Here is an 11829-nt window from a genome sequence, read left to right on the forward strand (position 1 = left end):
CATTGAATAAATTTTACACGTGTTCATCTGATATCTGGCTCTTATTAGCAATATTTCAGAGCTTTTTTTCTACTTAATTTATATAAAGCTGTAGCTCGTATATAGAAATATATGCAATGGATTTAGTTGGGACAAGAAGGAATGTTGAAGTACAGATAAAGCTAGATATTTTGATAAGTTTGATTAGATATACTTTCTATATTTCTTATCTCTTTAGGTTTACAAAGTAATTTATATTGTTAAAAAAATTTCAATTAACTTTATTATGATAAAAAAATTTACTATAGCTTTTTATTTAAAAGTTAATACATTGACTTTACAAAATTTCAAGTTTTTTTTAATGTTGACTTAATAAGAGTGTGTAACTTTTTTTTATATAATAAATCTTTTATAATAATCTTTTATAATAAATCTAATATATTGAACAATTTATAATAAACAACCAATGATTTATTTTATCTTTACATCTATAGATTTTTTTTCATATGGAAATTTCTTCTGCAAAAAATGTAGCATCTTATTCTTTAGGAATTGTCTATTCTCCATATATAAACAAAATAATAGTTCAAATTTAGCACAAAATTATTGTAATTATTGTATAACGTCGCACTTTGATTCTATTCTGGAAATCTTCAATATAATTTCCTAATTATGCCATCCTAATTGATTCATGAAGTTCGTGCCTAATTAATTTATAATACCGTCATGCGTTGCATATAGGAAATTTCGCTTTTTTATTCTGTGAGCCATACGATAGTACTCAACTCCAATTAAAAGCGCGATTCGATACCGATCGAGTGCAGGCCGTTGCAACGTTCTTCGTCGAGGCCATTGTTTGCATAGCGAGAGTCCTTGAAGCAGCCGAGAAAGCCGAGACAATCGTTCTTCGAAGGCGGCGGTCCTATTACGTGTAATTGGTTCATTAGCTTCCATAGCGAAGCTATATTCGGTCGTTGTTGTCTGGGTCGGCAAGGGCGCCAAGGCGCTTGTTCTTCTTCCGTCACATCATTTCTTCACTTTTATGATCAATACACACACACACACACACACACACACACAATTGTTATAAAATATATATGCATAGACACATACATGATTCTAAATGTTAAAAGTATGGCGATTATTTTAATATCGAGATATCAATATTTTTTTAGAACAATCAAAAATTAGAATAATAAAAAATTTATACAATTTTGATCATATCTATATATATATATAGATGTGTGCATACATAATATTCAAATATCAGATAATCTAGAGAAAAAAATGACAGGTATTTTTAATATCGGAATATTAATCTTTTGAAACACATTCACTTAAAAATATAAAAGGTGCATTTTTTAAATAAAAATTTAATTTTAAATGTATTATACACGATATTAATATATTCTTTATTTAATTTTAAATTGTCTTATTTTATAAAATAGAATAAGTATAATATATAGTTTTAATTAAGCTTTGTATACATATGTGAGAAACTCTCCTCTTTAGACGAGATTTTTCCGTTTCTGGAAAAAGTCAGAACTCAGAACTATACATTTCAAGACATATATTTCTGGACTAATTTTTAATGTTAAGTATCTCCGTAATTGGGTCACTTGTATCAAGTGTACGCTGAGCAAAAATCGATCGTGCACATTTGTAGGAGAATCAATGAATTACGCTGTATGATGATTTCGGGACATTTTATACATTTAGTTTTATTTATATTTATATTAGTTATAAGTTGTTTTGCGAGGAAGGAAAAGATCGGCGTAAAAGTCTTTTAATATCATTCTTTAACAAATCGAGTTAAACGAGTTCGAATCAATTTTTTCCGGATTTATATTAAAAGCCGTATAACTTAAAAGTAATAAAGTATTTTCAATAACATTATCAATTTTTTAAATAAACAAGAAAAATACTTTTCGATTTACGAGAGTTATGCATAATAATAAATCAAATAAAATAGGCGAGTGACTCAAAATCGAATCAGCAATGATTTCGAACTTCTTCGATTCAAATTCGCACAGATTTATCATCCTTGAAAATTTGTTTTTAATATTTTTAATCAAGCGTCGCTTTATGCGACATTTTCATATCACTATTCCGATTGTCTTATTCTCATACTTCGACGGTTAACGTTAAATGTTTTTGATTATGCAACATAAACTATTAGTGTCATTTTCGTGAACGAAACAATATCTACTTTAACGAGGACTTTTTCAACGACGCGAAAAAACGTGCCGATGCATATGTAATTGCAAATTGGGCTGTTAGTTGAGAATTCTATTTGCCTGAAAGAGTTGTTTCGACAGAGGTAGAAAATAAAAATCAACATTTAGAGCTAAACATGTAATGAAAATTAAAAAAATATTACTTCATAATCTTAATATACATATAAAATTATTAAAATTAAATGTCTTTAATATGAAATCAAACCTGAAAATACGATTTTATATATATATTTAAAAATATTCAACATAGATTCACATTTATTTATTTACTTTATTTTCACTTTTGTTACGTTTATCGAAAATAACCTTTCGTCGCATGATGTTATCTCAAGGCAATAAGATTCGTGGACAACTTATTTTGATTCATCTATACAAGTACAGATGCATCTGTAACCTTTTTGTATCCCTTGCAGCATTCATCATCTTGAGACAAGGACAGTATTTTTCAGATTCAAGAGTAATTCTGAAGGATCTGGCTAATAGGTACAGATTTCAATGTACACTATGATGATGAGATTAATTACGGCCGTTCGTCTGAATCTTTGTCTAACGATTTCACAATTATGCTCGAGGTACCATAATAGAACGGAAATAACTCAGATCAGTTCCATTTTAAATTAATGCCGCACTACCATTGTTGGATCGATCGATGGATCATTTTCAATTATTTCGCGTCATATCTTCTGCCTATCACCGATTATTCTCGTGGCCGAAAAATCTTTGTTTCTGTTATTCGCAAAAAAGTGATTATGTTTTATTAAGAGTTTATTTTTTCTCTCTCCTTTCTCTCTCTCTCTCTCTCTCTCTCTCTCTCTCTCTCTCTCATCATAAAATATATTTGAATAGTTATTAAGATATTTCAAGATTATGAAGTCCGTAAATTAAATTGTTTTAAATTGTATCTCATAATGAGCACGTTGGATAGCAATTCGTCAAATAGAATAAGACAAATTTTTTTCTTTATACTTTATGACGAAGATTGAGTTATGCAAAACAAGATTCTGTATCATTCTTGTGTAATTCTAAAATATATGAAAAATTATAATTAAACAAGAACGCGAGCGTGGCATGGCAGACAGCGCACTGATCCATCATACAAGATCCCGGATTCGATCCTAATAGAAACCAAAATATTTACGCTCGGGTCTTCTCTCGGAAAAGGTCGGCAATCTCCTGAGAATATTCTTGCCCACAGAATACCTCTCGAAAAATCCGGTGTTCGGAACTGGCATTAAAAAAACTATAGATCCCATATGCTCGTGGCAATTGAATAATTAGCGTGCGCATCACTAATATGAGAGGTGTAATACAGGCCAGAGGCTTGAGAAGAAGAAGAAGAAGATAATTAAACAAAAGGACTTCTATATTTGATCAAAGTGGATTTTAGTGCTTAAATATTTTTGTATAAATTTTTGCAATAAAATTATTTACAGATTTATGATCCTTATTAACATCTAAATTATTAATATTCTAAAGATGCTTATTTATTAGTCAATCAAAAATTATTAAATTGCTTGGCAATTAATAAGTGACATTACTATTCCGATTCTGCCCATGATACGTCTGTTAAGCTGACACAGTCATTTCAACACAATCAAATGCGACTTGTACCACATTTTTTGCTATTTTTTGCTAATTTTTTATTCCATTTCCAATTTTTTTGCTCCAACTGATTCGCTAAAATCCATGATTGTGCTAGCTTAAGATTAAAGGTATTCACAAAGAAAAAAAGCAGCGAATTAAAAATCAAGTACGAATTCTTGTATTTTTTTTGCTAATTTTTTACTATTATATAGTCCCGATTTTTTGCTCATTAAGTCAAAAAATTTAATCAACAGTGTGACTGTTGTGCTGGCTCACGTACAAAAGTAAAGTATTGGGTCGTCCGGAAAGTTTGTGCAAAAGATTTAAATTTAATAAATGAAATTAAAAATTTAAATCTTCTGCATTTCAATTTTCCTTCAAAATCGACACGAACTTTTCGGACGACCCAATACATTAAGCAATTAATTGTCGGGCTAATTTTGGTCTTAAAATGTTTCTAGAATTTTAAAGTTGAAAGTTCAACTATTTCTGAGATATAAACATTTTTTTATGTTAGCATCATAAATGAATGACTTATGTTTACAGAAGGTGTTCCACATATCTTCCTTCCATTTCTATACATGTTTGGCATTTTCTTCTTACAAAATCTTGCAAAGTTCTTTTTGCAGAACGCAGTTTATAAACACTATGATAAAAATATCGTATGCAACACGTATATGTAGAAGCTAGTAAGTCATGATGCTGATATACAAAAATGTTTATATCTCAAGAAACGGTTGAACTTTCGACTTATATTCATTAAGATGTTTTACTCTATGTTGTGTACCTACTGTCTTCCACATAATGCTGAATGATTTTTTTTTTTAACACCCTGTATAAGTATATGTAAAATGTAATTATATAATAAGTATATATAATATAAGTATATGTAAATGTAATTATATAAACTCGAAGATTAATTTTTCAGATCTTTTTAATTTTTAACGTAAAATAATTTAGTCTTTTAAATTACTAGAAGTCTTTTAAATGTTTTAGTTTTAAACTTTTGTTGAAAAATGCGTTCTTGTTTAAGAATATTGCTCTATTCTTTTCTATATATTTTATCGAGTAACATTTATTTTAGTTATGAATAATATTGTATTTAATAAGCTGAGTTATTAAGTGGATAACAGGCGAGATATTAATTACCGATGACGATAGTATATTTTAAGATAATGAAAAACGAAACACGCATACCGTGATACACATTATTAATATTAATCAGGTCATATAAATACGAATTATTAAACACGACTTTTCTAGACACGCAACTTGTTGCTTGTCGGAGCAAGATCGTGTCCTAAATTTTTTTACTTGTTAATTGATCGAAGTATTTTTCATTAATTGAATTAAATGTGTGTGGATAATTCGCCGGTTTTTTTCACATCTTGTAACGAAAATACGCGACAGAATGGTTTACTGTGCAAAAAAATACACGAGTATGCCTTACACGAGCCGCCGGTTTACTGTTATTGGCTTTCGTCGCAAGTTTTATTGCGGCTTCATGAAAAATACATTTGGCTCTGTTGCATCCAACATACGTAAAATGTACTGACATCGGCAGACGGTTTCAGTCGAGAGGATACTCAAGCTACTTCATTCGGAAAGAAACGACACTCGGCCGTTTGTTTTTTTTTCTTTAAACGCGAAAGTCTTACATCTTTTGGAATTAAAACTACTAAGTATTAAGTGCCAATTTTTTTGTATACAAAATGTAAGAATGAAAATTGCAAACACGTTAAATTAATAATTTCTATTTTTAAATAGATTCTTTTTATTTATTTGCACTTTATTATTATTATCATCTTGCTACGTTTATATGTATCATTATACATATGTTTATATATATCATTATAATTTTATTTAAATTGCAAATATATTTTTATATCTTACTATTTCGAAAACATATTAAAGTGAAATAAATTAAGTTAATTGTGCAAGTTATTATCTGTCTTGATTTACAAATTTATTTTAATGTAAAAAAACTGTATATCTTTGCAAAATTAGAGAGAGAGAGAGAGAGAGAGAGAGAGGGGGGGGGGGCATAAACTACAATGGAACTACAAGTATAGTATCGTAACGGAGCAACAAGTCTTCCCATTAATAAGTAACTATACCTACCCGCCACAGACATACAGTTGAACATACAGAAGTTGGTCATGTCGCTTGACTGTTAGAATAGCGGTCAACAGCAGGACAGAATGGTCAACAGCGATGGACATGCCGCGAGAGAACTGTAGCTGAAAACTGAAATTAGAGTAGATATACATAGCAAAAATCATGAGAACTTGATACTATGAACTGTGGATAATAGGCAAATGTATAATCGAGAAATTAATTTTATTGTTACAAGTGAAGTGAGTTTCGCAAAAAATAATTTAGATTGCGAATGTAATTGAATATCTTTTATCTATAATTTGACGACAAAATGATCTAAAAAATTACATCATTAATGTAATTCTTTAGATCATTTTATTATATCTATTCAAGAATTTTTTTAATCCATAAATTTATCAGATAGTTTTGATGTTTTTCGCAAAAGTAACTTGATATATTTTATTTTACATAAAGTGATTATTAGGACTTGAAAGTAATCCATTATATTTTTCTTTTTTTTTTCGTTTTGATAATCGTTTTTTCTATGGGTGTTTGAGATTCAATCGTCAATTTCATTTGAATTGTTGTTTATGAGTATCAGCATGAACGTATTAAATATTGAAGAAAAGATGTTTTTCATTGAGTGCTTCTATAATAAACTGTACAGAAGTATGTTGTAGATTCCATAAAAAATATGGATCTAAAAAAGTTTTAAATGAAAATACGCTTACAAGGAAAATTTCGCGAAGTGTTAAATTCTAATTTTATATGTGTGTGTGTGTGTGTGTGTGTGTGTGTGTGTGTGTATATATATATATATATATATATATACATACACATACATATACACATATATATATTTATAATAGATTATATAAATAGATGAATTTAGACAATATTAATTGTTGGAAATTTGTGTGAAAAAATGATTTAAGAGGTGAAATTATTCTTTGTAGATATAAAAGCAATTTTTAATTTTTTTCATTACATCTTAAAAACTATTCAAGATATTAAAAAATGTTTTAATAAAATTATTTCTATCCGCTCACGTTAAAAGTTTTATAACAAAAATACCTCTACCCATATTAATGATATTGTATTTAAAAAATAATTTTTCAGAAAACATTAAAAAAATTTTTGAACCTCTTTTTTTGATGATTAATATGTTTATATTGATGCTCATAAACTGGGTTGTACAACAGCTTATATGAAATTGACAGGTTTTAAGTACCTGACTCCAATAAAAAAAAATGATTGAAAAACAGAAGAGAAAAAAATAACGATTTACTTTCAACACAATCCTTTTATGTTTCCTTGTATGTCACCTTGTATGTTTAAAAATTATATTTGTTTAGAAAAAATGTTTTATATGTTAAAATGTTATTTTCAAAATAACATAAAAATACATACATTCTATTATAAACTTCGAAAAGTGCTGAATTGGCACTTTGTGGCCTTTTTACAGTGTAAGCATTTAAATGAATAGAGTGATGTCGTGTCCAGGCTATTAAGCTGATGAAATATCACAGCCGCGAAAATGTTCCTTTCTTTTGATAATTAATAGACTATTTCGCGGGAAACGAGAATTGGGCGGTGCCAGGCTTTAAATGCACTTTTTCAGCGATTGTGATTTTCAAATGCATTTCGAGTAATTAAATTCTCGTTTTCTAGGCACGATCTAGCGTTTTTTTCTTATTGAAAAATTTATGATAAAAAATATTTTGAAAAGTATGCCTACTTAATTATTCATTGAAGCTTCTGATAAATGATTTAAATCGGTAAAAAATCAATAGAATTTGAATATAATATTAATTTTTGACAACGTTTATTGACACAAAAATATAAATTGCTTATATTTGAACATGTATTTGAAATTATATGAAAAAAATTTAATTTTAATTTAATTTTAATTTAAAAAAATGTTCTTTGTAAAAGAACATTTTTGCTCACTAAATGCGAGCTGTCTCTTAAAGCCTTTGATCAAGATAGCGGTAAACGAGTTGGTTGATACGACCATTTGTACCAAATACGATAAAGTAATAGCCTTGATCGTTCTAGTGATCTCATTTGCGTTTTATTCTCTTTTATTAATGACAGCAATTTTCTAAAGGATTTTATCATAAAAAAACGTTGATGTATTACGCTTGAAAAAAAATACTATTTCATTAAATTAATGCATTGCTTCTTTTTTAATAAGATGAGAGTCTTATTTTTTTTTTTATTATATTAAGAGGGATTATTCAAAAGAATTGAAATAATGTACATAAAATTCTGAAATTGATGCAAATCAAATTAAAAGTAGCATTTAAGCAATAATATCTTCTGCTTTTCTTAAATCTTAAAGTAGCTTCTTGCGTTAATATATCAGAATATTACTGGAAGCAATTTCGACGCTGCGCTATAATTAATGTATGCGCGATTATCCTTTTGGTATTCCTAGTGTGTGTTTTGCAACGAGATAATTTGAGAACAGCAGCACCGGAGGTCCATTACTTGCGCCGTGTATTCGCGATGTACGTTTCTTCTGCAGATAACGCCGGTAGAGATGATCGCTTAACGATAAATCAAAGACGGCTTTTCATTTTCTCATGACTATCCATCACTGATGGATGAGAATGTCGATGGAGAACAGCCGCAGGGAGTAGAAAGGAAAAGAAAGAAGGAATGAACTCTCTTGAACAGTTAAGGGAATCCAAAATTTGTGGCACACCCTCCAAATGATACTTCACAATAAATTCGTCTATCCTTCCCTCGGCATTTTTGTTTTTTGCTGTTCTCCGATGACCATGTGCGTCCTTGGACAAACATAGGGCAATGTACGAGGCAAGCAGAGAGACGAGGGAAAAAAAGAGAGCAGAGGGAAAGAAAGAGAACAGAGAGGTGAATGTAGGTGGAGGAACGAATATGGGGAACGAAAGATGGATGAAAGTGCTTTTTTCAGTATCAGCCCATTAATCATTCAGCTGGTCCAGTCGATCTGAAAAGAGCCGAAGTGCCTTCTCCCACTATCATAGTAAACTTATAGAAGTTACTAACCCTTTCTTCGAAGTTATGCTTGCCTTTCGTAAGGACGACAAAATGTATCCGCATCGGATGACAGTAGAATTTCTAAGCGTTTAAACGCTTTTTGTAGGCTGTTTCAGCGGTCAACTTGTTTGCTGAGATTATTTCAGCCGTCTTTTTAAACTTTTTTTGTACCAATAATGTGTATTTGAAAAAGTCTAAGTAAAATAAATAATTACTTTTTAAAGTAAAATAGTTGAATGTATAACATAATAAGATAATTGAAATTACATTAGTGTTGTGTAATAAATCGTTTCTATAAAAAACAACTTATTTTATTAAAATTAAACAGCTCGTTTGCATTAAAATTTTAGTGTAACTGAAGTTATTTTGAGATGGATAATTTTGCGAAAAGGAAATAGTACAGAAAGATAAATCAAAAAAAACTATTGCAATGCACTTGTATTATTCACAGTAGTAGAAAACGATTTTAATCCGACGTTGTTTCTCTTAAAGAGAAATGCTGTCAAACGAAGATGGAATAGCGTGCCATATATACGATCAGTATATGTATAGATATGTATACAATCAACAACTCTCTTACCAAGTCTAATATTTCATTCGAACGAGAAAAATATAGATTTTACAAGTATGATTTTGCGTCAATCAAATATCACAAATTGTAAGTTGGGCACCTACGACATTTAATCATTGAATGTACATGTATTTCCTCTTGGGACGATATAAAGTGAATACTAAAAGTTTATTGAAAGGTACTGGCGGACATATTGTAGCGGGGAATGTATTTATTTATGAGTCGACTTTATCGTGGGTTTTCACAGCACTTTAAAAGGCAGCGACGTAGGCAGAGGGGAGAAAAAAGGAGAGAAAGACCCGGACGGTTATACATATCGGCAAAGGTGAGCCGCAACATGCACTATTCCGGTAGATGAGAGAAAAGAAAGGTCTCCGGACGTTCTCTAATGTAATTGAATCGGGAAGAAACGCGCCAATAGTTGTACTTTGGTACTTACGGAAGCGACAGCGGTTGCTTGGATGGCGAGGGCAAGAAGGATCAACGGCAAAATGCGGGAGTTTCATCTTTTTTGATCTCGTTTCATTACGGAAGTTCCGCGCAAGTTTTGTGGCCATCGAAAAACATGATGGTGATAATGTCGGTAGGATAGTCCGCTCGCGATGCACAACTTAAGGAAAATGACTTTTGTATTTACCCGCCACACCAAACGCACGACGGATGCATATCTGCGAGATGGGGTCGGAGATATATTACCTTATCCTCTTCGTATCTCGCAAGAGCACACGTACAAACAGAGATAATATTGCATATATTCCTTGTATATTAATATTGTATTAATATAATATATTGCGAACAATTTTTTTTTATTTTTACACAGAAAAAATGCTTGTGATGATCCAACAAATTATTTTCAGATCTATATTAGCTAAATTTTTAGATACTTCAGCAAAATCTTTCTTTTGATGTACGAAATAAAGAGAAATTTAAAATTAATTCTTTATTGCAATTTAAAACTATTTTAAAAGATTTTAAAACAACGTGCAAATAGATTTGAGAAACTTGGATTTGAGAAAGAAGACAGCGAGTAAAAACGATAATGAAATCACTTAAAGTGAACATAGATATACTCAATAAAAGAAACGTTATATGTACAGAGTGTTAACAGAGCAAAAGGAGTTAATGAGAAAATAAGATACAGTTGAGTGCCGCTATATAGACTTTCCAGGTCACGGGAAAATATGAGTTTCAACACAAAACTATGGTAGTATTTCATAATTATATTTATATTTATCACCAATTACTTGATATGTTAATTATAACAAGCCGTGTAACAATTTCACATTTCTTAACTAAATAACTGTAATGAAAATTTTTTAAAATATATAATTAATGATTTAATAATAATTTATAATTATTGCATTACGAGAGATACACGAGGCTTTTTCTGATTTGCTTTTACAGGAAAATGCAATAATTTTAATTTAATGTATTGTTAACGTTTCTAAATTTATACGGAATATAAAAGAGATCTAAAACTACTGCACGCTCGGTTACATTTGAAACTTTGTATTCTGCAATTATATTCATTTTATCACATCAATTATTTGATATGCTAACTATAATAAGATGTGCTAACTATAATAACAGTTTTGCGCTTTTTACCGGTGTAACTGTGATGAATTTTTTAAATAATTATTTAATAATTTAATGATACTTTGAAATTATTGCATTACGAGACTCTTTCTACTGATTTGTCCTCATAGGAAATGCAATAATTTTAATTCAGCTTTAATATCCATACTGTAATACATTTCGACGATAATGGAGACTTTGATTGATAATTCGATTAATTATGCATGTACTACGTGAGCTTCACTAATCGATGTATTCCAATATTGAATATCAAGTATACGAAGATTATTATTAGTAATATCTGCGAAAACTAAAAGTTATCAGAAGAACCAGATGTTGTGCTCGTGAAAATCGCACGAATTAGACCAAGTTCCATTTCTGCGCAATCGATTGCTACAACTCATCGCACGTACAATTTCGATATTACGCCGGGCAGTCCTGCCGGAATTTCTTAGAATTTCAAGGAATTGCACGTGCAAGGATTGCGCTTTATTCTATCATACATTGTATATATATATATATATATTACATGTTATATTACATGTCAGGTCAATTACTTTGGCTTTTGCAATTTGCGTTATAAATCGGGTGATAGGGAGGATTCTCTTGTCCTCTTTCTCATTTTATCCAAAATTTTTTTGTTTTGTCATTATTGTCAACAACTCACAGAAATGATCTACAATATCTACATAAAGCAATGATTGAGAATTATTGAAGATAGCGATATATTTTTTTAATATTTTATGATTATTTAAGAGT

This window comes from Atta colombica, unplaced genomic scaffold, assembly GCF_001594045.1.
Source record: "Atta colombica isolate Treedump-2 unplaced genomic scaffold, Acol1.0 scaffold207, whole genome shotgun sequence".
Classification (NCBI taxonomy): Eukaryota; Metazoa; Arthropoda; class Insecta; order Hymenoptera; family Formicidae; genus Atta; species Atta colombica.